At 44.0% G+C, this 25,476-nt stretch overlaps 1 protein-coding gene across 2 annotated transcripts in view; it reads left to right on the top strand.

Moving 5' to 3' along the window:
* The window catches only part of CYSLTR1 (cysteinyl leukotriene receptor 1), a 513,637-nt gene that overhangs the window by 114,828 nt on the left and 373,333 nt on the right, over positions 1-25,476 (top strand). Inside the window, exon 2 of one of the 2 annotated variants that reach the window (XR_014962202.1) lies at positions 4,562-4,654. The exons of the other annotated variant lie outside the window; for it this stretch is intronic. The gene's annotated coding sequence lies outside the window, so the exon portion shown is untranslated. Of the gene's footprint in view, positions 1-4,561; positions 4,655-25,476 lie in introns of those variants that run through there. 2 annotated transcript variants of the gene reach the window in all.

The following is a 25,476-nucleotide window of genomic DNA, read 5'->3' on the forward strand; positions in this document are numbered from 1 at the left end:
TCAGCAATGCCCCAGGCGAGGCAGGCGAGTGTCACAAGCATGATGTGGCCGTAAAAAACTCCCGAAATGAGGAAATGATGCCCTGGGGAGATCCCAACGCGCTACTCCCTCATGGAGCTCCGACAAGCAGCGGCCATTTTCCGCGGCGTCCAAGCCACGCCCCCCCGGGATTTCTTCTTGATAACGCCTGAGTACAAAGAGCAGAGCGAGTGAAAGGCGTTCTTCTGAATGTGCCCCTTGTACTCGCTGCATCTCTTCCCAAAACATGCACACAGAAGCCCTAAAGGCACTGAAGCCTGCTCCCGTGGAAAGGCTTCCATGTAGATGGGTAAAGAATTGGCATGTGGAGCTGGCAAGGGGAGGGCGGCTCTGGCCGGGCTCCCATCGGTTCACCTTCTCCCGAAATATGGTTTATCGCGTGGCGGAACGGTTACCCATTAAAAAAAAAATATTGTCAAAGCCAATAGGTGTCGTCTACGTGATTGTTCTCATTCTGTTCTTTCCTGTGGGTTATAATAAAGCATCTGGCATATAATCGCCCATTAATATGCAGGGAAGAACGTTAGTGACAATTTAATGCGCTTATTAGTGTTTTGTGATTTTCAGTGAGATTTGAGCAGCTGTTGTGATGCAATTAATACTGCAAAGTCACACAACACGATAGTCAAAGCTCCAAACACAGCTTCTTGCGTAGGTACCCTTTTCACAAACGTGATTAGTAAATATAAAGGTAGTGGTTCTTAAACCTGTGCGCATACCTCTCAGAGTACCCCGGTCACATGAAAAGTTGCAACCCTGCCCCACTTTGTTAAACGTCTACAAAGCTGAGCCGGATGAAAAACCTTTCCGATACAGAAGCTTCAGCTAAAAAAATAAAACATTGATGAACAGGGGTCAGTAAATCAGGGTCTGGTCGATACCCCATCTGTGTGCTCAGATTTTGCAATCAGTTGGTTGGGTTTTAGAGCTGTCAGCAAGGCCCTGGGAGCTGCGATTGTCAGGAGCGAGTGGTGAAGTACACCAGCTGTTGGACCTCATTATGGATCTATCAGTGTGTTGGGGGGGGGGGCCATCCGGGACTCGTTCTCCTTGAATCTCAAGCTGCATCAAGTCGGCCATCACCTTTCTAACGCTGCGGCCCACGGGCACCGCCCTCCAGGCCAGAACGGAGGCGGCGGGGGAGCAAAAACATAAATAAGCACGGGTAGCGGCAAGCAGACTGTCTCGTGGATGAGGCGGGCTTTCGGTCTGGTTGGGAAGGACAGAAACGAGGCAATGGACATAGATTGAACAGCGATGGGGTGAGTGGGGGGGTGGGAAGATAATGCCGGGTGCCATGCCTGGCCTGCAGTAAGAGAATCTCATTAATGAAAGTAGTGCTTAGAAGTGTAAACAACAGGTCCTGTGTAACACCCGAAGTAAAGGGGCCAGTCGCCATGGGCGGTAACAAGTGTAGGCAAGGCGCTACCAAGGAGGGACTAACAAGCCTATCAACGAATCAGAAGCCAGTGCTTACGAAAGACAATGACATAAGCCAATGACAAATAGGGGTGGAGCGTGGGCGGGGCTTCTCCCTCATACTCCACTACAAAATGTCTCGCAGAGCAGCACATGCACGCTGGCTCAGGCTCAACCTCAAAAAAATAAAGATATTTCTCCTTGTTGTGCCTCCCTTACGCCTTCCCTGGGGAGGCGTAAGTTTTTGGCGCTGCCTCAGACTTACAATTTCTTGTAAGTCTGGGGCAGTGTCAAAAAGCCATGGATGTTGCTGAGAACACCCCTAGTACCACCCATGGAACGCACCTTTCATGCAGTTTTCTGCATGGAAAGGGGCACATATTTATAAGGCTATGAAACGCCATGCAGCGTGGCTTTACATCCCTTCCTGCACATAAACAATCTTAAATGCAATTCTCTCACTTTCATGTTCTCTCACTTTCATGTGTGCTGCTTAATGCACCCAAACAAAACATTTGGCAGAAAGGTGGTGGAGAAGAGAGTTGTTGGCAGAAAGATGTGCTTCAGTACATTTTACATTTCTCTCAGCATTCGATATATAGCTCCTAGTGGCACTGATTGCTCACAGATGACAGCTGCAATATTCACTAATTCATCAACACACAACCATGCTTGAATGTCCCTTCTACTCAAGACATTCAATGCCTCAAAACACAGCCTGGACCTCTTCCAGAGCCAGGTGACCTGCAGCTACCTGAAGCTCAACTTCACCAAAACTGAATTCTTGTTATTTGCCAAGAATAACTCGCAGCAATAAGCCCTGGCCTGACTTACAAATGTTATGATAGACTGATTCAAAGCTCGTGCTTTTACCACCACCAAGGCCCTCTAAATTCGCTCTATAAACCATAATAAAAACTGTTCATGACTAAAAGCAACATCGGAGCTGGAAATCGAGCAAGCTCTTGTTCCCTTGCATCTTGATATTGGCAGCACCTCGCTCCACTGCCTCCCATATCCCACGGTAGCCTCCATCAAGGGCAACCTTACAACACAGCACAAGTCCACAGAGTCAGAAGAATATGGCCACGTCATCCCACCACACTATTTCCAAAAACCAGCTGCATTATGTATAACGCCATCATGACCAACATCCCTGCCTATCTGACTGACATGCCCACCTTCTCCAGTGGCTCAGTGGGCCTGATTCACAGGACTAATCTGAGATAAAATCCTAAACTTACTACTTTTGGTATTCACAGAAGACATTTAGTAGTCGTAAAGTTAGGATTTTGTCTTACGTTTTACTCAAGACAACTTTAAGACAGACTTAAGGCAGACTTAAGACCGACTCAAGACCGACTCAAGACCGACTTAAGACAAACTTAAGACAAACTTAAGACAGACTTAAGACAAAATTCTAACTTTACTACTACTAATTGCCTTCTGTGAATACCAAAAGTAGTAAGTTTAGGATTTTGTCTCAGATTAGTTCTGTGAATTGGGCCCTCAGTATTCCTGCAGCCAGGACGCAATCAGATTGGAGACATGGAAGTGTAAAAATAAAAGACATAAGGCAGCAGACCGTATCCACCTATCAATCCAGGATTTGAAATGCCATACTTGTATGCAGCAGGACCCGCCCAGCTCTGCACAATTATTTTTAGCTGACATAGTTTCATGTTTGCAAGTGTTCTACTTTGAACTACAGAAAGACGTCAACGTGTAGAAGCACAAGTGCTCTAACTGATATGTACAGCACGTGGTGATGATTATTTGATGAGCAGAGATCATAAAGGGTGACATTACCAGTGGACTTGTTGGCTATCATAGGCTTCCATTTCAGTGCAAGAACACGTCACAATACATTCACTGCAGTGGACGCACTCCAGTGGCCGATGGTATGACCTCATAAATAGACAACAATGAAATGCCTGGAGCAGTGCAGAGAATTATTCCTTTGGGCTAAACCAAAACATAAATGACACTTTCCACAAGCAATATCTGGCAGGGGTTGACTCAAACAACCAACAGCTACAGAAGGCTGATCTAAAGCTCCTCTCTACACTTTCTTCCTTCTCATACTATCAGTTGCGGCAGACAGCTAAAACTGCTTCTTGTCGAAGAGAGAGACTGTTGATCTGCTCCATAGAATCATTTCTGCAGATTCGCAATGATCTAAACTTTAAATAGTGCTTGAACGTTTTGTACACACCATGCTCGATGTCCAAGTTTCAAATTCAAAACCGGTATTTGGAGGGTGAGATGCCAGTTTGTTAATCCATCTTATTTTGAGTATGCAAAACTGGGATCATGTTTTTTCTCATGTATCCGCACAAATACTTTGCAGTGGGTGGTTAGGAAGCTGGATTCATCAAATCTATGTTTCATCTTGATAATTGGCCCTGTCATATTCTAAAGGCAGGAGCAGGATACAATTTCTCATTATGACAAATAAGATTCCATCCAGTTTTTTCTGTGTTTTATTACTGTTTTCTTTTATCTGAGGCCCAAGATAGGGCCTCATTTTGGAGAAATGTGCTCATCCACAGATATGAAGGAGGACACCTGGTGTATGGTCTCCAAACTTTTCGGAACGAGGGCCACATCGTATATTTTACAAATATTTGCGCCCCCCAAAAAAAACAGTTTTATAAATTAATAAAAGGTTTACTTTTTTGTAATCAGCATGATAATGATTCAGAACAAAAGAGAAATGCGACTATGCTGTGCTTCAACGGAAAAAAGATATGCAATGAGTACAAATGTCAAACATTAGCAAATGCTCTGCCAAAATAATCAGTTACTTAACTGTAGATAAGAAAAGCAGGATATTCGTTTTTTAATTACTTTTAAATATTATAGATCATGGATACACACAAACTTTCTCTCTTGGGCCGAATTTAAAATGTGGGTTGTGGCCGAGGGCCGCACCGGTGGGGGCGGGGTCATTGGGGGTGGGGTCATTGGGGGGGCGGAGTCCTTGGGGGCGTGGCTAGAGGGGGGAAAATCTCTCCCGTTTCAAAACATTACTAGACAATGCTGTATTTCCAAAGCAGATGTAACTACATGCAGCACATGTTTATAATATTTTTTTTATTAGCAGACAATAGCAATCTTAAGTGGGATTGCATGGCAATTTGCAGAAACCGGATATTCAGCACATGCCCAGTGCAGCGAAGGCTTCAGAGTCCCAAAAATAGGTATGTTAAAGACAAACACTACGAACTTATTTTACATTTCATGTCACCAATTAGTTTTCTGTAATCTGGTACCAAGTTGGAAACTGCAAGCCTTAAGAGCTGCTGCAAATGTATGTCTGTGAGCTTATTTCTGAGTTTGCTCTTCAACAGCCCCATTGTGGAAAATGAACATTCGCAAGCATATGTTGACCCAAACATACATAGTACCCTTCTGGGACACTGTAAAAAGAAGAGGAAACTTGTCAGGGGGCACAATTTTCCAAAATTCTTCCGGTGCTTGCCCCAAAAAAGATGCTTCGAGGGCTGAATTGTGCTGCATGTCAATGAGCTCTAGTTCTGCTTGAGCCCTTTCCATGCCAATAAGGGTAACAACATCAAGATTTCGTGCACTCACCATCTAGGGGTTTTCAACCAGCCTGAACAGAGGGGTGAGGGCTCTGAATTGCGAAAATCGCCGTTTGATCTCCCCAGAAATTTCCTCAATACATGCACCAAGGTGAAGGTTTGCAAGAATTTCTTGTGCATCTGGAAACCTCTGCATCACAGCCCACAGTTTTGGAAAGTGGGTGAAGTCACTATCATCCAGTTGTGCTTTGAACAGCACAAGCTTACTTTCAAAAGCATAAATACCATTCATGAGGGAGCACACAAGCTGTTGTTTACCTTGCAGGGTCAAATTGAGAGCATTAAAATGTGTGAAAAGATCTGAAAGACAATGGATCATAACAAGCCATTTCACATCCGTTAGTTCTGGGAACGATTGGCCTCTACTGTTCACAAAGAGTTCAATTTCAGGAAGCAATGCGATGAACCGCTCCAGAACCTTCCCTTTGCTTAGCCAACGCACGTCAGTGTGCATCAAGATGTCGGTATATTCCACTTCAGATTCCTGCAGCATTGCTTTAAAAAAATCTATGGTTCAGAGCTTTAGCACGGATAAAATTAACAATTTTCACTGCACCTTTTAGGACATTATTCAGTTCTCCATGCTTTAATTTTGCACACAACACTTCCTGGTGAATAATGCAGTGGTAGTCTATCACAGTCTGTCCTATGAGCTTCTTTTTAAGCATAGATACAAAGCCTCTGTCATGGCCTACCATGGCAGGAGCCCCATCCGTTGTTATGCTGACAAGAGTGTTCAGTGGTATGTCATTTGTTTTAAAGTAGTTGCACATGCTGTCCAGTACATCTTCTCCTCTTGTGTGTCCTAGCAGTGGTAGAAGGCACAGGAACTCTTCTTTGGGATGAAGCGATTGGTCCAGATACCTCACCCAAACTAATAACTGGGCCACATTGCCTATGTCTGTGGACTCATCCAATGGCAATGCTGAAGAACGGTGACTCTCTCACTGCTTTGATCACCTGCTCCTGGATGTTTTGTCCCATTGCCTCTATTCTGCGTGCACACGTGGAATCCGATAGCTGCAATGCACTGATTTCCTTTAAAATGCTGCTTTTATTACTGTAGTTGTCAAATAAAATTTCGGCTGCTGATAGGAAACATTGCTTCATCAGCTCTGTATCTGAGAATGGTTTTTTGTGTTTGGCAAGCTAGTAGCATATTTTGAAAGACGCTTCTGTTACAGCCTCAGATTCCTTCATCTGGCAAAGGAAGATCTTCTGCTGGGAAAGAAGACCTTGCTTCAACAATGCCACTTTTGCAGAACGCAGGTTTGAGTTCAGTGGGAAGTTCGCAGTGTATCCAGAGTGCCGTGTTTTGTAGTGCCGTTCCAGGTTATACCTCTTAAGAACATTTACTTTCTCTTTGCAAAGCAAACAGGTGGCTTTTTCTTTTGGACATTCTACAAACAAGTACTCTTCTTCCCATGCTTCCTGGAAGGTCCTGCGTTCGCTCTGTATCGATCTGGGTCGTTTGCAAGGCTTGGAAACTGGACTGTAGGCCATTGCGGAGATCTCCAGCTAGTTTGTTACTATGCAACAAGTAACAAGGACCAGGAATCTGAATTTCCACCAGATGACCGACACCGCCCCACGACCAATGGACCGATGAACCGACACGACCGATGGACCGACCGACACGCAACACGACCGCTGGACAGACACCACGTCACAACCGATGGACCAACACCACTTTTCGCAATAGATCTGTGAGCAACAGCAAAGTAATGTTTTGTTTAAACATTGGTTTATGCATGAAATGTGTCACTCAATAGGGATTTGAAATAAATGGCATGCGCACACACGTATATACAAGCACAAGTTCATCCATAGGTTTCTTGGCGCTGAATAACAGATGTTTGTTGCTACCCAACTCATTTTATCGACCTCAGATGGATGAAAGGCACGACCCGCCTGGATTTGAACCTGTGACCATGAGGTAGAACACAAGCCCCTGCTTCGAACGCATTAGTCCACTGCGCTACCAGACCCGGCCTGCACACAGTACAAGGATACAGAGTAGAAACACATATGGAAGGAGCTAATCTGGATAGCGCTATTTGGTGTGCAGCAGCTGTCAAACTAAAGGAATCTGAAAGGCTCAGATACAATGGTCAAGCCTGTAGAGGGGGGCTGGGGAGGGGCCAGGTTTCAGGTGGGGGGTTAGTAGAGCGGGCGGAGAATCAGAGGTTGGGAATAACCGGAAGATTGGGCCAGTGGGCAAAGTCAGTAAAATAACTGAGCTGAGTAAAAGGCAAGAGGTGAAAAAGCAAAACAAAGCCTCATTAACAAGCGAATGGTCTTTTTAAAGACCTGTGAAGTACTCAGTGGCGGCTGTGTGTGTGCCTGGAAGCTGTTTCAGCCCGGGCTGCCACCCGGGGGGTGGGGTTGTATGCACTGCCAGCAACCTGCCAAGCCACTGCACAACACTTGCATCACCCTCTCTCTGCCTGCCACTGCGCTCAATGCTTCTGAAAGGTAAGGATAACAAGCATTTGCAATGCAATAGGTCTCGCATTTACGCGAGTTTAAGCTATTGGCATTGTAAATGACAATGCCTTTTTTGTGTTTTAAAAATGAAAACAAAAATGAAAGGCATTGTCATTTGCAATGTCAATAGCTCAAACTCGCGTAAATGCGCGCCCTTTTGCATTGCAAATGCTCATTTACTCTGGCATCAAGGGTCGCTGTCTGGAGTCTGATCCTGCACCCTCCTGTCTCTTTTCATGGAAGCAGTTTCTGCTGCCACAATGCATCACATATTAAAAATGTATTGCGATGTTTAGGGAAGTCCGAGTCCAAACAGTGTTTCATTTAAAAAAGGCAGCAAAGAAAATATATCCAAGACAATTGTCATTTGAACTCACTAGGATTCACACAAAAAATCTGGTCAGTTGGAGCATTGCGCTAAAATATGCATGTTTGATCTGGTGTATATACATTTTCACTTTAAGCATAACAATGCACACGGGGGGTGGGGTTGTATGCACTGCCAGTAACCTGCCAGGCCACTGCACAACACTTGCATCACCCTCTCTCTGCCTGCCACTGCGCTCAATGCTTCTGAAAGGTAAGGAAAAAAACGTGCAGTAGATGATAGTACTTTCCCTTGAACTGAAGCACAAGGTATGATGGAGCAATGCACTTTAATGATGTCCTGGGGTGATGGAGCCATTTCTAGAAGCATGCACAGGAAATGCTAGAACTGTGACTTCCAGCGGAACACGGGTGAGAATGCATCACCCTGTGCTCTTATTCTTCACATGGGAGACGGAGCTGCAACCATAAATGATGCGTGAGTCATTGAGCCGTGGACCAGAGCTATGCACGGGAGTGATGGTGTTGTGCCCTCCGGTCATACACTGAGGTGACGAGGGCATGCCCAAAAATGATGCGTGAGAGATGGAGCCGTGCACCAGAGCTAGGCCTGGGAGTGATAGAGCTGTGCCTCTGGCCCGCTCATACACTGTGGAGATGAGGGCATGGCCATAAATGATACATGCAACATGGAGTCATAAACAGTGGCCATGAGTAGGGAGATTGAACGGTGTCCTGTAGGCAACTACTGCAGAACTGGAGCCGTGAGTAGTGCAACACTCAGTGCATAATGTGTATTGTGGGTAGTGCCATATTTAGAGGTATTATTGAGTATTGAAGAAAGCGTTGATATGGGTTGCTGAAAACAATGTTTGCTTTGAATCCAAATTTGGCATTTTGCAGGCAAAGTTGTGTATTAACGGTAGGGTTACTGAGACAGGGCGTTGGGTATTGATGACAGCGACACACACTGGAAGCAGTGCTGGATCTTAAAGGCATCTTGGGCCTTTGAATGGGGGTCAGCACTGGGTTTTTGATGACGGAATTGGGTTTTTATAAAGATGAGGTATGCGCTGGGAACACCGTTATTTTATGAAGATAGCATTCAGTATTGAAACTTGTCCTGGGTTTTGAAAGCAAGTTGGGTGTTTAAGACAAATCTGAATTGGGCTTTGGGCATTCGAGGTAGCACCGGGCATGTATGGATACATGAGGAGAAAATTACTAATGGGCATGTTACAAAAGGAAACGTTACGTTACATGACCCATAGTGCCACCGTTACACTTACCTGTAGTTAAAGTGACGCTGAAGGTTTTCCGGCTGCTGTGAAGATTCCCCAGGGCTGCGAGGACGTCGACGTCGTCACCACGGACACAGGAAGCTTCTTAACAGGTCCTTTAAAAGTCAGTTGTACAAGCGCTAGTTACAGCTGACTTTTAAAGGGACTGTGCTTCGTGCCGGGTGTGACGTCACAGAGGCTCTGGCCAATCAGAGGCAAGCGTAAGCAGGGAAGATGGTCGCAGGAGCAAACGTTGCGAACACGTATTGCATACATATTCACTAGGTATGCTCCTGCGGCCATCTTCCCTGTTTCGTATCAGGAAGGACTCGTACAGCAACAAGGTCCGCGGGCCGCCAATGAAGGCTGGGCGGGCCGCCAGCGGCCCGCGGGCCGTACTATGAGTACCCTTGTTATAGATGAATCAAGAGCCTCTGCTGCCACCTACAGGCAGTCAAAGAAATTGAATATATATTTCCCTTTGATCATCGGAATCCAAGCCTTTGGGAAACAACAGAGAAGTAACATTTTTAGCCTATTGATGCTAAAGTTGCTGCGGGCTGGATAAAATCTTGTAGAGGGCTGTACGTAGCCCACGGGCCTTGGTTGGAGAAGCCTGCGGTCCTGGATCAACAACCATTTGCAGTGGAATACATTAGTGGTGTGAGAATTCACGTGTGGCCTGATGCCATTTTGCAGATGACTAGTGGCAATTTAACACACTTTTAAAAAGAGAATTGAGACCATTGCTGGCAGAATTTTGGAGATTATGGGCCTGATGTACAAGGGACTGGTTGCAATTTGTAACCAGTATTTTTGCAACCAGTAAAAAGATTTAGAAATTGACCTGCATACCAATAGATCAGTCCATAAAATTCTGATTCAGAGTGGGCCACAAACAATGCTACAAAGTGAATATTGATTCGCAAACACCAGTTGCTGGCCATCACAGTGATGGTGGCATACAAGTGTCAGCACACCATCTTGTCTGTGATCACCTTTAAATACAAATTTTAAAGTGGCTGAAACAGAGCAGTGTTTAAAAAGAAAAGTTTCTATTTTTGAAAATGTTTGTTTTAGAGTTGGCAGTGGTTCCATGAACTGCTGCCTACTCCCAACAAACAGTTTTTTAACATTCACAAAGGGAAAGGGATCCCAAAGGACTTGCTTCCTATTTTGTGATTGCTATACCACCTCCTTTGAGGTGTTTGTAACTTCTGATTGGTTTGAACCTGACATTGCGGTTGCAAACCATTGATACATACAGTAACAAATCGCTCTTTGGAAGGGGTGCCCTCAAATCACCCGTTTCAAGTAGCAATTCCGTAAACAATTTTTAAACCTATTTAATGAATCACAGCTACTTCTGCAATTAGGAAAAATGAATTAGTACATTGGAAAAATAATTGTAGTCGTCACAAACCCACTAATTTAGCAAATTGCAGGGGTTTGTGACTGCTGGAAAGTTTAGTACATCTGGTCCTATAGCTCCTAGCATGAATAGAGTGGATAACCTAATGGGCATCTGTAGAGGATAAGATATGCCACTTTGTGGGTTATTCTGCTCCGTCTGTTCTTGTACCTAATAGGATAGGGTGAACCGTAATCCTAGTCTTATGCTTAATACCTAATTTAAATACCTATGAGCCAGATGAACATAGGTTTGTGTTTGCAATTGCCTAATAGCTACTTTTGTGATTCGCTATTAGGTAATCGCAAACAACTATGTACTACAGTGCAAGGGCGTCTCCTCCGTTTGAGTCCAGGAGCATCTCCCCACAAGCAAAACCCCCAGGCCAGACCTGAAAAATAAAATGGTAATAAAGTTTGTTTATTACCATTTTATTTTTCAGCAACTGACCCATCCTGAACTGAGCATCAGGATGGGGCGGGGCCATCGCTGCTGAGTGGCAGCAGGAAGCTTTGTGCTCTCAAGTTTAAAATGTGCATGTCTCTTTGACCGGCCGTCTTGCGATGGCCAGCCAGGCATGCACATTTTAAACCCCTCTAACCTAGCTATCTTAAGACAGATGGGTCAGAGAAAGTAAAAGCCTCCAGTACTCTTGTGAGCGCTGATAGAGGCTGCTCACGCCAATTCTAGTGCTGCTCTCATGCGGCATAAGAGCAATGCCTGGATTGGCTTGGGAGTCAGGAGCCTGCCTGCTGCCTGCCTCAAGGAAAGAAGGATCAAAGAGGACACCATGCTCGTGGAAAAGGTAAGTGTCCTTTATTTTCTATTTTGTTTTGTGTCCCCCGCCGCACCACCCTTGGGAAATGCCAGTTGCCACTGGTACAGTGTGTTTTAGACTATTTGCGATTGCCGGTGAGTCCCAAATTGACCTACTTCATTAATATTCATGAGGTAAGTCGGCCCATTGGGAATCGCTAAAATCACAGGGATGTGCCCTATGTCTGTGACTGCTTTTAAATAAAGCAACATTTTATTTTTTTGAAAACGGGATGTCTTTCAAAAAGAAAAATGAAAATAATCTCTTTCTTTTGATTTTTTTGGTGTAGGCTGTGGTCCGTAGGCCCACCGCCTGCTGTTAGAAAACGCCTTTACAACCATTCACGATTGGGTTACCACCTACTTGAAGTAGGCGGTATAATGCAAATGTTTTGCGAACGCATTTCGATCGCTAAACATTCACACTTACTACTGTGAGTTACTATTAGGAAGGGATGTCCTTAACAAGCCCCTTCTTGATACCGAATCGCCAACTGATTTTGCGATTCGGTAAAAGGTTACCAAATCGTAAAATGAAAACAAAAATGAAAGGCATTGTCATTTGCAATGTCAATAGCTCAAACTCGCGTAAATGCACGACCTTTTGCATTGCAAATGCTTGTTTACTCTGGCATCAAGGGTCTCTGTCTAGAGTCTGATCCCGCACCCTCCTGTCTCTTTTCATGGAAGCAGTTTCTGCTGCCACGATGCATCACGTATTAAAAATGTATTGCGACGTTTAGGGAAGTCCGAGTCCAAACAGTGTTTCATTTAAAAAAGGCAGCAAAGAAAAAATATCCAAGACAATTGTCATTTGAACTCACTAGGATTCACACTAAAAATCTGGTCAGTTGGAGCATTGCGCTAAAATATGCATGTTTGATCTGGTGTATATACATTTTCACTTTAAGCATAACAATGCACACGGGGGGTGGGGTTGTATGCACTGCCAGTAACCTGCCAGGCCACTGCACAACACTTGCATCACCCTCTCTCTGCCTGCCACTGCGCTCAATGCTTCTGAAAGGTAAGGAAAACAAGCATTTGCAATGCAATAGGTCTCGCATTTACGCGAGTTTAAGCTATTGGCATTGTAAATGACAATGCCTTTTTTGTGTTTTAAAAATGAAAACAAAAATGAAAGGCATTGTCATTTGCAATGTCAATAGCTCAAACTCGCGTAAATGCGCGCCCTTTTGCATTGCAAATGCTCATTTACTCTGGCATCAAGGGTCGCTGTCTGGAGTCTGATCCTGCACCCTCCTGTCTCTTTTCATGGAAGCAGTTTCTGCTGCCACAATGCATCACATATTAAAAATGTATTGCGATGTTTAGGGAAGTCCGAGTCCAAACAGTGTTTCATTTAAAAAAGGCAGCAAAGAAAATATATCCAAGACAATTGTCATTTGAACTCACTAGGATTCACACAAAAAATCTGGTCAGTTGGAGCATTGCGCTAAAATATGCATGTTTGATCTGGTGTATATACATTTTCACTTTAAGCATAACAATGCACACGGGGGGTGGGGTTGTATGCACTGCCAGTAACCTGCCAGGCCACTGCACAACACTTGCATCACCCTCTCTCTGCCTGCCACTGCGCTCAATGCTTCTGAAAGGTAAGGAAAAAAACGTGCAGTAGATGATAGTACTTTCCCTTGAACTGAAGCACAAGGTATGATGGAGCAATGCACTTTAATGATGTCCTGGGGTGATGGAGCCATTTCTAGAAGCATGCACAGGAAATGCTAGAACTGTGACTTCCAGCGGAACACGGGTGAGAATGCATCACCCTGTGCTCTTATTCTTCACATGGGAGACGGAGCTGCAACCATAAATGATGCGTGAGTCATTGAGCCGTGGACCAGAGCTATGCACGGGAGTGATGGTGTTGTGCCCTCCGGTCATACACTGAGGTGACGAGGGCATGCCCAAAAATGATGCGTGAGAGATGGAGCCGTGCACCAGAGCTAGGCCTGGGAGTGATAGAGCTGTGCCTCTGGCCCGCTCATACACTGTGGAGATGAGGGCATGGCCATAAATGATACATGCAACATGGAGTCATAAACAGTGGCCATGAGTAGGGAGATTGAACGGTGTCCTGTAGGCAACTACTGCAGAACTGGAGCCACACTCAGTGCATAATGTGTATTGTGGGTAGTGCCATATTTAGAGGTATTATTGAGTATTGAAGAAAGCGTTGATATGGGTTGCTGAAAACAATGTTTGCTTTGAATCCAAATTTGGCATTTTGCAGGCAAAGTTGTGTATTAACGGTAGGGTTACTGAGACAGGGCGTTGGGTATTGATGACAGCGACACACACTGGAAGCAGTGCTGGATCTTAAAGACATCTTGGGCCTTTGAATGGGGGTCAGCACTGGGTTTTTGATGACGGAATTGGGTTTTTATAAAGATGAGGTATGCGCTGGGAACACCGTTATTTTATGAAGATAGCATTCAGTATTGAAACTTGTCCTGGGTTTTGAAAGCAAGTTGGGTGTTTAAGACAAATCTGAATTGGGCTTTGGGCATTCGAGGTAGCACCGGGCATGTATGGATACATGAGGAGAAAATTACTAATGGGCATGTTACAAAAGCAAACGTTACGTTACATGACCCATAGTGCCACCGTTACACTTACCTGTAGTTAAAGTGACGCTGAAGGTTTTCCGGCTGCTGTGAAGATTCCCCAGGGCTGCGAGGACGTCGACGTCGTCACCACGGACACAGGAAGCTTCTTAACAGGTCCTTTAAAAGTCAGTTGTACAAGCGCTAGTTACAGCTGACTTTTAAAGGGACTGTGCTTCGTGCCGGGTGTGACGTCACAGAGGCTCTGGCCAATCAGAGGCAAGCGTAAGCAGGGAAGATGGTCGCAGGAGCAAACGTTGCGAACACGTATTGCATACATATTCACTAGGTATGCTCCTGCGGCCATCTTCCCTGTTTCGTATCAGGAAGGACTCGTACAGCAACAAGGTCCGCGGGCCGCCAATGAAGGCTGGGCGGGCCGCCAGCGGCCCGCGGGCCGTACTATGAGTACCCTTGTTATAGATGAATCAAGAGCCTCTGCTGCCACCTACAGGCAGTCAAAGAAATTGAATATATATTTCCCTTTGATCATCGGAATCCAAGCCTTTGGGAAACAACAGAGAAGTAACATTTTTAGCCTATTGATGCTAAAGTTGCTGCGGGCTGGATAAAATCTTGTAGAGGGCTGTACGTAGCCCACGGGCCTTGGTTGGAGAAGCCTGCGGTCCTGGATCAACAACCATTTGCAGTGGAATACATTAGTGGTGTGAGAATTCACGTGTGGCCTGATGCCATTTTGCAGATGACTAGTGGCAATTTAACACACTTTTAAAAAGAGAATTGAGACCATTGCTGGCAGAATTTTGGAGATTATGGGCCTGATGTACAAGGGACTGGTTGCAATTTGTAACCAGTATTTTTGCAACCAGTAAAAAGATTTAGAAATTGACCTGCATACCAATAGATCAGTCCATAAAATTCTGATTCAGAGTGGGCCACAAACAATGCTACAAAGTGAATATTGATTCGCAAACACCAGTTGCTGGCCATCACAGTGATGGTGGCATACAAGTGTCAGCACACCATCTTGTCTGTGATCACCTTTAAATACAAATTTTAAAGTGGCTGAAACAGAGCAGTGTTTAAAAAGAAAAGTTTCTATTTTTGAAAATGTTTGTTTTAGAGTTGGCAGTGGTTCCATGAACTGCTGCCTACTCCCAACAAACAGTTTTTTAACATTCACAAAGGGAAAGGGATCCCAAAGGACTTGCTTCCTATTTTGTGATTGCTATACCACCTCCTTTGAGGTGTTTGTAACTTCTGATTGGTTTGAACCTGACATTGCGGTTGCAAACCATTGATACATACAGTAACAAATCGCTCTTTGGAAGGGGTGCCCTCAAATCACCCGTTTCAAGTAGCAATTCCGTAAACAATTTTTAAACCTATTTAATGAATCACAGCTACTTCTGCAATTAGGAAAAATGAATTAGTACATTGGAAAAATAATTGTAGTCGTCACAAACCCACTAATTTAGCAAATTGCAGGGGTTTGTGACTGCTGGAAAGTTTAGTACATCTGGTCCTATAGCTCCTAGCATGAATAGAGTGGATAACCTAATGGGCATCTGTAGAGGATAAGATATGCCACTTTGTGGGTTATTCTGCTCCGTCTGTTCTTGTGCCTAATAGGATAGGGTGAACCGTAATCCTAGTCTTATGCTTAATACCTAATTTAAATACCTATGAGCCAGATGAACATAGGTTTGTGTTTGCAATTGCCTAATAGCTACTTTTGTGATTCGCTATTAGGTAATCGCAAACAACTATGTACTACAGTGCAAGGGCGTCTCCTCCGTTTGAGTCCAGGAGCATCTCCCCACAAGCAAAACCCCCAGGCCAGACCTGAAAAATAAAATGGTAATAAAGTTTGTTTATTACCATTTTATTTTTCAGCAACTGACCCATCCTGAACTGAGCATCAGGATGGGGCGGGGCCATCGCTGCTGAGTGGCAGCAGGAAGCTTTGTGCTCTCAAGTTTAAAATGTGCATGTCTCTTTGACTGGCCGTCTTGCGATGGCCAGCCAGGCATGCACATTTTAAACCCCTCTAACCTAGCTATCTTAAGACAGATGGGTCAGAGAAAGTAAAAGCCTCCAGTACTCTTGTGAGCGCTGATAGAGGCTGCTCACGCCAATTCTAGTGCTGCTCTCATGCGGCATAAGAGCAATGCCTGGATTGGCTTGGGAGTCAGGAGCCTGCCTGCTGCCTGCCTCAAGGAAAGAAGGATCAAAGAGGACACCATGCTCGTGGAAAAGGTAAGTGTCCTTTATTTTCTATTTTGTTTTGTGTCCCCCGCCGCACCACCCTTGGGAAATGCCAGTTGCCACTGGTACAGTGTGTTTTAGACTATTTGCGATTGCCGGTGAGTCCCAAATTGACCTACTTCATTAATATTCATGAGGTAAGTCGGCCCATTGGGAATCGCTAAAATCACAGGGATGTGCCCTATGTCTGTGACTGCTTTTAAATAAAGCAACATTTTATTTTTTTGAAAACGGGATGTCTTTCAAAAAGAAAAATGAAAATAATCTCTTTCTTTTGATTTTTTTGGTGTAGGCTGTGGTCCGTAGGCCCACCGCCTGCTGTTAGAAAACGCCTTTACAACCATTCACGATTGGGTTACCACCTACTTGAAGTAGGCGGTATAATGCAAATGTTTTGCGAACGCATTTCGATCGCTAAACATTCACACTTACTACTGTGAGTTACTATTAGGAAGGGATGTCCTTAACAAGCCCCTTCTTGATACCGAATCGCCAACTGATTTTGCGATTCGGTAAAAGGTTACCAAATCGTAAAATAGGGTTTGGTACATAGGAAAATACTTTTTCCTGGTTGCAAATGGTCCGATTCTGCGAATCGTCCCATTTGCGACTGATAAAAAGCATAGTACATCTGGCCTCTATATCCTGAGCAGAGTTTTCACTTGTTTTTTTCAGATAAATAAGGGAGAGGTACTATTGTAAAGCCAGAATTTTCTCCATTGCCAATACATCTCCAATTCATTTATAGTTTGTGAGATATAAATAAGCAGGACAAACTGCTCTTCGGATAACGCAAAACGTGACTGTGTAATGAATGGCATGTTGAGGATACACCTCCGATAGACCGCAATTTCGGAATTTGAAAACCTTGCTTTAGAATGAGCCACAATTCTGCAGTGATCTCAGATCAAAACTAGATTTGTCCTAAGAGTTATTCATTTTGATTAGAAGTTTTACAGCAATCATTTCAGGCTCTTTAATTTGTGGAATTCAAATGCATATAAAATATCTATTACATGTCATATGCATTCCCCTGAGCTACAGGTAGTTTAGATTTCTTTTATTTATTTACGTTATTTTCATATTGCATTATGCTTCTAGCATGTGGACCTAAGTGGATAACAAATGTTTTTTTTCGTTTTGTGCTGTGGAAGTGCCCCAATACTTTTAAGATAACTGTAGTGATTTTTTTTTGACAATAAAGTTTTTGTATGAACCATAATTCTTGACCTGTGATCTGTTGTTTTTTTTTTCATTTGATTTTCATGTACACAACCTAATTCTGTTCTTGTCAGCGTTTTACTTCTTCACACTCTATCTTCTCCGTGGGATAGTTATAGTCCACATAGAATTACAGACCCCTCTCCCATTGCTTCTCTCGCTCTCTCTCTTTCTCTTTCGCACTCTCTCCTTCTATTTCTCTCTCTCCTTTTCTCTGTATATCACAGACAGATTTTTTTTTTTTAATTCACAATGCAGCACATATCCCTTTCTTCATTGCTCTCTGTCGGCCCATTTTGCACTATGCTCTTTGTTAAATTTCAGAAATGTGCAGTTTTGCAGCGTGTGTCACGTTGTATCAGTATCACCACATCCTGCTTTTGATATGTGGGCCAGCAAAAGAGGAAGTGTGGCGTCTACACTTTCGCACTTCAGGAAAGTGTTGTGTGATGTAAGATTTGCCTTTCCATGTGTTTCTTACGAAAAAAGATATGATCTTGGGCACGTGCAAGGTAAAGGACCGCAAAGAGTTTAAGAGCAGATATGTCTGCGAAGATTTCAGCAGAGCACACCCAACTAAATCATGACTCAGTAAGTTGGGGGAAGAGAGAGTTTGGCAGAAAGATGACTTCAGTACATTTAGATTTTTCTTCAGCATTTGATATGTCATAGCGTAGGGAGTGGGTGTTTCATAGGTTAGGGCCACTAACCCAGAATCTGTGCCCCTCTGGTAATGTCATAGGCTTAGTGATAACCAAGACCACAGATCAGAAGGCCAACATTTCTTGAGTTAGTGTATCATTCAATATGTTTCTCAATATAACTTAAGGCAACCATTAGGACATATTTGTGCATCAGGTAGTTGTACACAGTGGAACCCTTACTAAACAGCTACTGGAGGATATGGAAATCCTACAGCTGAGTCAGAGAATTGATCAGCCTACACACATTGCAGGACACACATTAGATCTGATGTTCTCTAATATAGGAACCATTGACATCAATGAGATAAAACCAATGACATGGACAGACCATTTTATGATTGTGTTCTCCATCAACCTATTTACACTTCAAATCACCGGCCTTGGCAACAGTAAAAACAAGGAGCTGGAAAAAGAATTCTGTAGAAAAATTCCAGCAATGTTTCACACATGTAAACACAGGAACCACTAACACGAACGACGAAATAGAACTACTCCAGAACAACATCAGGAGTGCACTGGAACATTGTTCAGTATCACACTCCAAACACCAATGTAGATCCACAATATCAGAGAGATGGTACGGACCAGAACTAAAGTTAATGAAAAGGAAATGCACATTATATGAACATAAATGGAGACTCAACAAAACCCAAGAAACTAGAGCCACATACAAAAAAGAACTTACACTTTATAACAAAGCCATTAGGAAAGCGAAGAAAGAATATTTCTCACGTAGAATAACAGAAAATAAAAACTCTTCAAAAGAACTATTTAAAATAGTCAAAGAACTATGTGGCCCTGCGAGTCTCTCACTCGATCTCACTCCTTCGCAAGAAAGCTGCAACAAAATAAATGAATACTTCTGTGAGAAAATAGACACAATTTATGCCTCTTTCTCCAATATCGAACTGGAACACACCGAACCTCATGTACCATTCTCAATTCAGGCTAACTGTCCCAGGTTCGGCACCTTCTCAGAGGAGGAGGTGGGCAAAGTTATGTTAGAAGTAAAATCAGGCTCTTCATTGGATCCATGTCCACATCATATTTTCTCGCAACTAACTCCAATAATATGCCCGGCCGTAACAAAAGCATTTAACCTTTCTCTAAACTCCGCTGAATTTCCCAAAATCTGGAAAAACGCCATAGTCACCCCTTTATTAAAAAAAGCGGGTTCTGATGTTAACAACCCGGCAAACTATCGGCCTATATCACAACTACCCTATTTATCTAAGGTATTAGAAAAACTAGTCAACAGGCAGTTGTCCAACTTCCTAGAAGCCAATGATCTACTAGATATATCTCAAACAGGGTTCCGGACCAATAACAGTACCGAGACAACACTCCTGGCAGTGATGGATAACATCAGAACCCAGGTAGATCGGGGGAAAACGGTCGCCCTGATATTATTGGACCTCTCGGCGGCATTTGATACCGTACCACACAATCGGTTACTGGAAATTCTTGCAGCAAAAGGAATCCGGGAAAATGCCCTAGGGTGGCTACAGTCTTTTATGCAAGATAGGACACAATCAGTACGGATGGGTGACTTTTCATACCCTCCCCGGAACATCAAGTATGGGGTCCCACAGAGCCCGACTCTGTTCAATGTGTTTGTCTCTTCACTGGCCGAAATAGGCCGAAAATGGGGTGTCGATATCTGTTCCTATGCAGACGACACCCAACTGATGATCACACTGGACGAGGAGGATGACCCAAAAGATATGTTACTAAATTGCCTCACGGAACTAGCCAATTGGATGCATAGTCACTGTCTTAAGCTAAATGCAGATAAATCCGAAATACTGTTGCTCGGCAGACATACACAGCTATGGGACAGCAGCTGGTGGCCCACAACATTGGGCACCCCCCCTAGCCCGACATTGACGGCTAAGAATCTAGGTGTGACACTAGACAACACTTTAAGTATGAAAACCCATGTATCAATAATCTGTGGTAAAGGCTTTGCACTACTGAAAATGCTCAGAAGAGTCTTTCCATGGATTCCTACTGAGTGCAGAAAGATCTTGGTCCAGTCTCTACTAATGAGTAGGCTGGACTATGGAAACTCCTTGTTTGTGGGAATGACTGACTATCTCTTTTCCAAACTACAGGTCGTACAGAACGCTGCAGCAAAGGCAATCTCCAACAAAAGAAAATACGACCCAGCCAAGAGCTGTATGAGAGAACTGCACTGGCTGCCAATGAAACAAAGAGCTATCTTTAAGCTACTGTGCATAACGCATAGAGCACTGCACAATATAGGCCCACGTATTTTAAAAAACAAAATCAAATTCTATGCCCCATCTAGGAATCTACGCTCCCAAACAACAGCAAGAGCAAGAACCACACGTGTGAAAACAGCAAGGATGGGCGGGCGAGCCTTCTCCCACATGGCGGCGACCAGTTGGAACGAGCTGCCTGTGAATCTTAGATTAGCGGACAGCTACCTGTCCTTCAGGAAGCAATTGAAAACATTTCTCTTCCCCAAGCCTGATTAAAATAATGATCCTGTTATCTGCCTTTCACTCACCACTGACACTATAGCACCATGATATCCTACCTAGGATGATTGTTCGCGCTTTATAAGCACTATTAACATTAACATATTAACATTAACATTAACATACATTGTCCCTGCGTATCGGTTCTCCAGATACTCCTCTAGTGGCATTGTGATTATTTTCTACTTTGTCATTATATGTCTTTTGTAAGAAATTGCGGTATTAGATCAGTGGGGTGAGTATACACCTCAAGAAATAATCAAAACCTTTGTGAGGGTGAACCACTAAAGTCACTAAATAAATCTGAGCTCAATCCCCTGGTATCTATATCAAAGAGCAGACAAACAAAATGTAAAGGTAGTGAGTGTAGTTGATGCAGTACCAAAACAGTATTAAAGTCAAAACACAGCAAAAGAAAAATCCCAAATCAACTTAGAAAAATAGAATTCATTTTAATAAATAAAATTACACCCAAAAGACAAAAATACAAAAAGGAAATTCGGAGAGCTGAATATTTGAATTTTAAATGTGAAAACAGCACCAAAAAGAATAACGAGCCAACCAGCAGTCATGTGGTTGTGTTTGACCGGGCAAGTTAAGGCCAACCATAATGGAGTGTGGGTTGGATACAAAAAACAGGCTCCTCCGGACTTAGGCCCTGATTAATTATTTGGTGGACAGCCTGTCTTTCTGCTAAGGGAACAGAGTACATTTCTCCATCCCATTGGTGAGCGACTGCCTGCCAAATTTATAAATGACAGCCAAGCAGGCGGTCATTTTTAGTGCATTGTCAGGAACTGCTGCCCCGGCGGTTCCTGCCAATATATTTCGCTGTTTGGTGCAGGACTCCGTCAGCATGTATTGAAGTCATCTTTCTACCAAACTCTCCTTTTCCCTAGCTTTCTGCCACCAGAAATGTTGGCCTTCTGATTGTGGTCTTGGTTGTCACCAAGCCTATGTGCATTACGAGAGGGGCACAGATTCTGTGTTAGTGGCCATAAACTATGAAAAAAACCCTCCCATATACTATGACTTATCATATGTAGAAAAAAATTCAAAATGGACTGAAGTCATCTTTTTGCCAAACTCTCCCTTTTCCACCAACTTTCTGCCACATGATTTAGTTAGGTGTGCTCTGATGGAATCCCTGCAGACATATCTGCTCATTGATTCTTTGTGGTCCTCTACCCTAAACATGTGCTAAACCATATCTTTTTTTAGTATGAAACACATAGAAGGGCATATCTTACATCTTGCAACACTTTCCTGAAATGCAAAAGTGGTGATGTGACAGTTCATCTTTTGCTGCCCCACATACTAATGGGGAACGCTTTCTATCAACAGCAGGATGCGGATGGGGTGACACTGATACAATGTACCATTTCTTCAATGGTCCTTACTCCGTTGGTCCATCAGAGAGGTTTGGTGGTGGAGTAGTCACCCCCGTAGACAAACCACTGGTCCACCCATATTTTAATCGGGCCGGTAGGCCAATTTGATGGTGGTAAGGCTATTTCATCACTGTGGAGATGGAGTAAGCTTACTGCCAACATATAAACCAGGCCCTTAGCCTCAGAGATTAAAGTCAAAAATCCTCAGCGGTCCATGGCAGCAGGCTGTGAACGAAGAGGGGCCACAGTGTTGGATAGCCACTGGATGAGATTTCGGAGAAGCTGTTGACTAGTGGTTGCACTCCGCATAATTCAGCTGAGCTTCCAGCAAACTCTGCTTAATTCTGCTGAGTTCCGTGCATGTGCGGAGTAGGCAAGTTAAGGCAACCAGATACAGTTTGCGCATGTCCCCTCAGGCGCTAAGTGCCAGTGGTGCTGTGGTAAGCTTGAATTATAGGAAAAAAAGCTGTACATGGAGTTAGACTGGCCCACTCCACGTACCTGAACAAATATGCATCAGCAACAGCACAAATATATATTTGAATGGCCTGGAGTCCCACTTACCTTGACTGTAGCCCAGACACCCAGAGCAGGGTAGCTTCACCATTTGCCAGTCCTTAATCCATCCCCTCCTCTTTGGGCCAGGAGGGGAGATCTGCTGCGGGGCATGCCATTAGGTCACGGTATCACCAGGGATCCCACAGGCACAGCGGCAGATCCTGAGAACTGCCAGCTCAGTGAGTGCACAGCTCAGGAAGGATTTTGTGTGTGAAGATGGACACCTGGTGCAGCCCACTCCGCCCATTCCAGAAAGCAGAGAGGGGTGGTGCACAAAGGCAGGCAGGGAAGAGGATTGGGTAAGATATGCACTGCTCCGGGTGGCCAGCTCTATATGGCTTAACTTACTGGCGCTTGTCACTGCATTTTATGATGTCCATTGTCCACCACATTATTGGAATAAGAGATTCTCTGAGAATGTACAAAGAGTCCACATTCACAGTGTTTCAGTTTCACAACTCGTGAACTGAAGGGCTGCAACACCTGATGCATCAGTGACAGATAAGTTTAGAAATGTACATGCTCGGGGCAAAGTTGAGGTGTAAACGGAGCACTAGACTAGGCAGCAACCACATAGATTGAAAATGTGCACATAGGAATTCTCCCTGGGGTGGCCTTGTGGAGCAAAATACTAATCGGCCAAACCAAGCAATGCCCAACAGATAAAGGAGCAAAAAGTAGGGGTGGATGCCGCAGCAACAGTAAACACTGCTACACGGTGGTGCTGGAGTTTTTTGTTGAACTCCACGCTCCCTACTGTTTCATGTCCCGTGAAAGACCCCTCACCAGCCAAATACTTTTGGAGCCTTCCCTTTTTGAAGATTTCAACCTTCGGACTTAGACCCTTTTTGAAGCTTCGATTCTTCCAGTGTGTCAAGGCTGTAGCTGAAGAGGGCTTCATGAGGCTGGATATCTTCTCTGTGTGGTCCCAATGAATTGGATTTACTGCTGCATAAATGCTTGGAGTGGGAGCAACCTGAGTCTTTGGCCCAGCATCAACTCACCTTCGCCGGATCAGCTTTGCGTTTTGGTCTCAGCCCTCTGCGGGTATTTGGAGCCCAAATGTTTCTAAGACCCAGGATTCTGGATTTGTTTGCACACTTTGACACCAGCCAAGGGTCCAGAAATTTGGGGACAGCACTTTGGGTCAAGACTCACTCCAGCAGAGGCTAGCAGCAGGGTCCAGGGCAGGTCCAGTTGGATCTAGTAAGTTTGGCAGCTGCAGGAAAGGCCTATTGTAGCTTGTTGTGTCCCTGTGGCCTGAAAAGTAGGTCCGCCTTGGTAACCTTGCATCCCACTTCTTTATCCTTTGTACAAGATGGAGAGCAGGTCCAGTTTCACAGACAGCTGTCAAGTCCACTTGTGTTTTTCCACTGGTCCAGAATATATTCTGGGGATGCTACTTTATGTTTGACATCATCCTGCAGGTGGGGGAAATTCCTGGCCACTCCCAAACCAATTGGGTAAATATTCCTAGATGTGACTCTACCCACTTTTGCATCAGTTCTTGTGTACCCTACTGCAAACAATCACACTGTGCCCCTCTCTATCTAAAACCAGTGGCAGATCATTTCTTTCCCTTGTACAGCCATTTCTGGGGATATATCTTCTCCCATTGGGATTGGTACCTGGCTGGGGGAAGAAAGGAAGTCTCTGCCAAGGTGTTAGGTAACAATTGGCTGAGACAGGGTAGGCCTCTTTGAAGTTCATCAAATCAAGTAGCCAGGCATAGCCCATTGGCCGTCCTGTCAAGAAAACAGCATCACCTCCCCACTCCCTAGGCCCTGTGTCCTTGCTCTGGGAGCACATTTCACAACTCACTGAGGGGGATACTCAGCTGCCAGGTCACAGTTGGGGCTCATGTAAATGGCATTCCAGAGGTTTTAGGCAGGGAAAAGGTAACTTTCTGAAAGTACCTTTTTCAAAATATTTATTATAAATCAGGTTCTGCCAGTGAATTGGGCTTGTAATAAATATTTTAAAACATCCAAGAAAAGCCTTTGTAAGTGTTTCCGAGCCAGAGATAACATTATTTTCCTTAATATTGTAACCCAGTGTTTTCTTATGCAACTGCCAACCCTGCTACATTGAAATTTGTCTTTAGGACATTTGCAGTCTAAGGACATGTTTAACATTAAATCTTTATATGTCCTACTTTTAAATACCATGGTTCCTTCCTTATTATTATTTTGACAGATCAAATTTGTAGTTTTAAAACTTTACAGCTAGGATACAAATGGTAGGCCTGCAGTCATGTTTGCACTGACACTGCAGTGGATGGCACAATTGGTGCTGCAGTCTACTTGTGACATTTAATTTACAGGCCCAGGGTACAGTTTGTACCATATATTAGGGACCTCTAGGTAAGTTAAATATGCTACTTGGGGGTATGCCAATTTCATTAGGTTGAAAGAGAGGGCACAGGCACTTTAACACTGGTTACAGCCAACAAAGCAGTCAAGGCATAAATCTGGGGGTACATCACAAAAAATGATATGGAACAGGAATCAAGGCAGGTTATATTGAGAGCGCATTTGCTGCTGAGAGTCAGGGGAGTACTTAAATGGAAACTAGAGCGACCTTCTTCTATCAGTCCCATATTTGCCAATACTAAGGGTGTCTATTAATAGGAATTAAACGTGACCTTAGATTAAATCTACACAGAAAACTCTGTGCTATCTTCATTTTCTTACAAATGAGTTCCATGTCAACGCCTGTTCCAAGTTCTGAAAGTCCGGAAGTAGCATATTTCTCGAAATTAATTTTTTCATGGTTTTGAATTTGCGGTCTCATGGTGAACTTGTCAACTAAAATAACTCAGTGATTTTGAGTACAGTTATCAGAATAACATA

The sequence above is a fragment of the Triturus cristatus genome, chromosome 5_2 (assembly GCF_964204655.1).
Source record: "Triturus cristatus chromosome 5_2, aTriCri1.1, whole genome shotgun sequence".
Taxonomy (NCBI): Eukaryota; Metazoa; Chordata; class Amphibia; order Caudata; family Salamandridae; genus Triturus; species Triturus cristatus.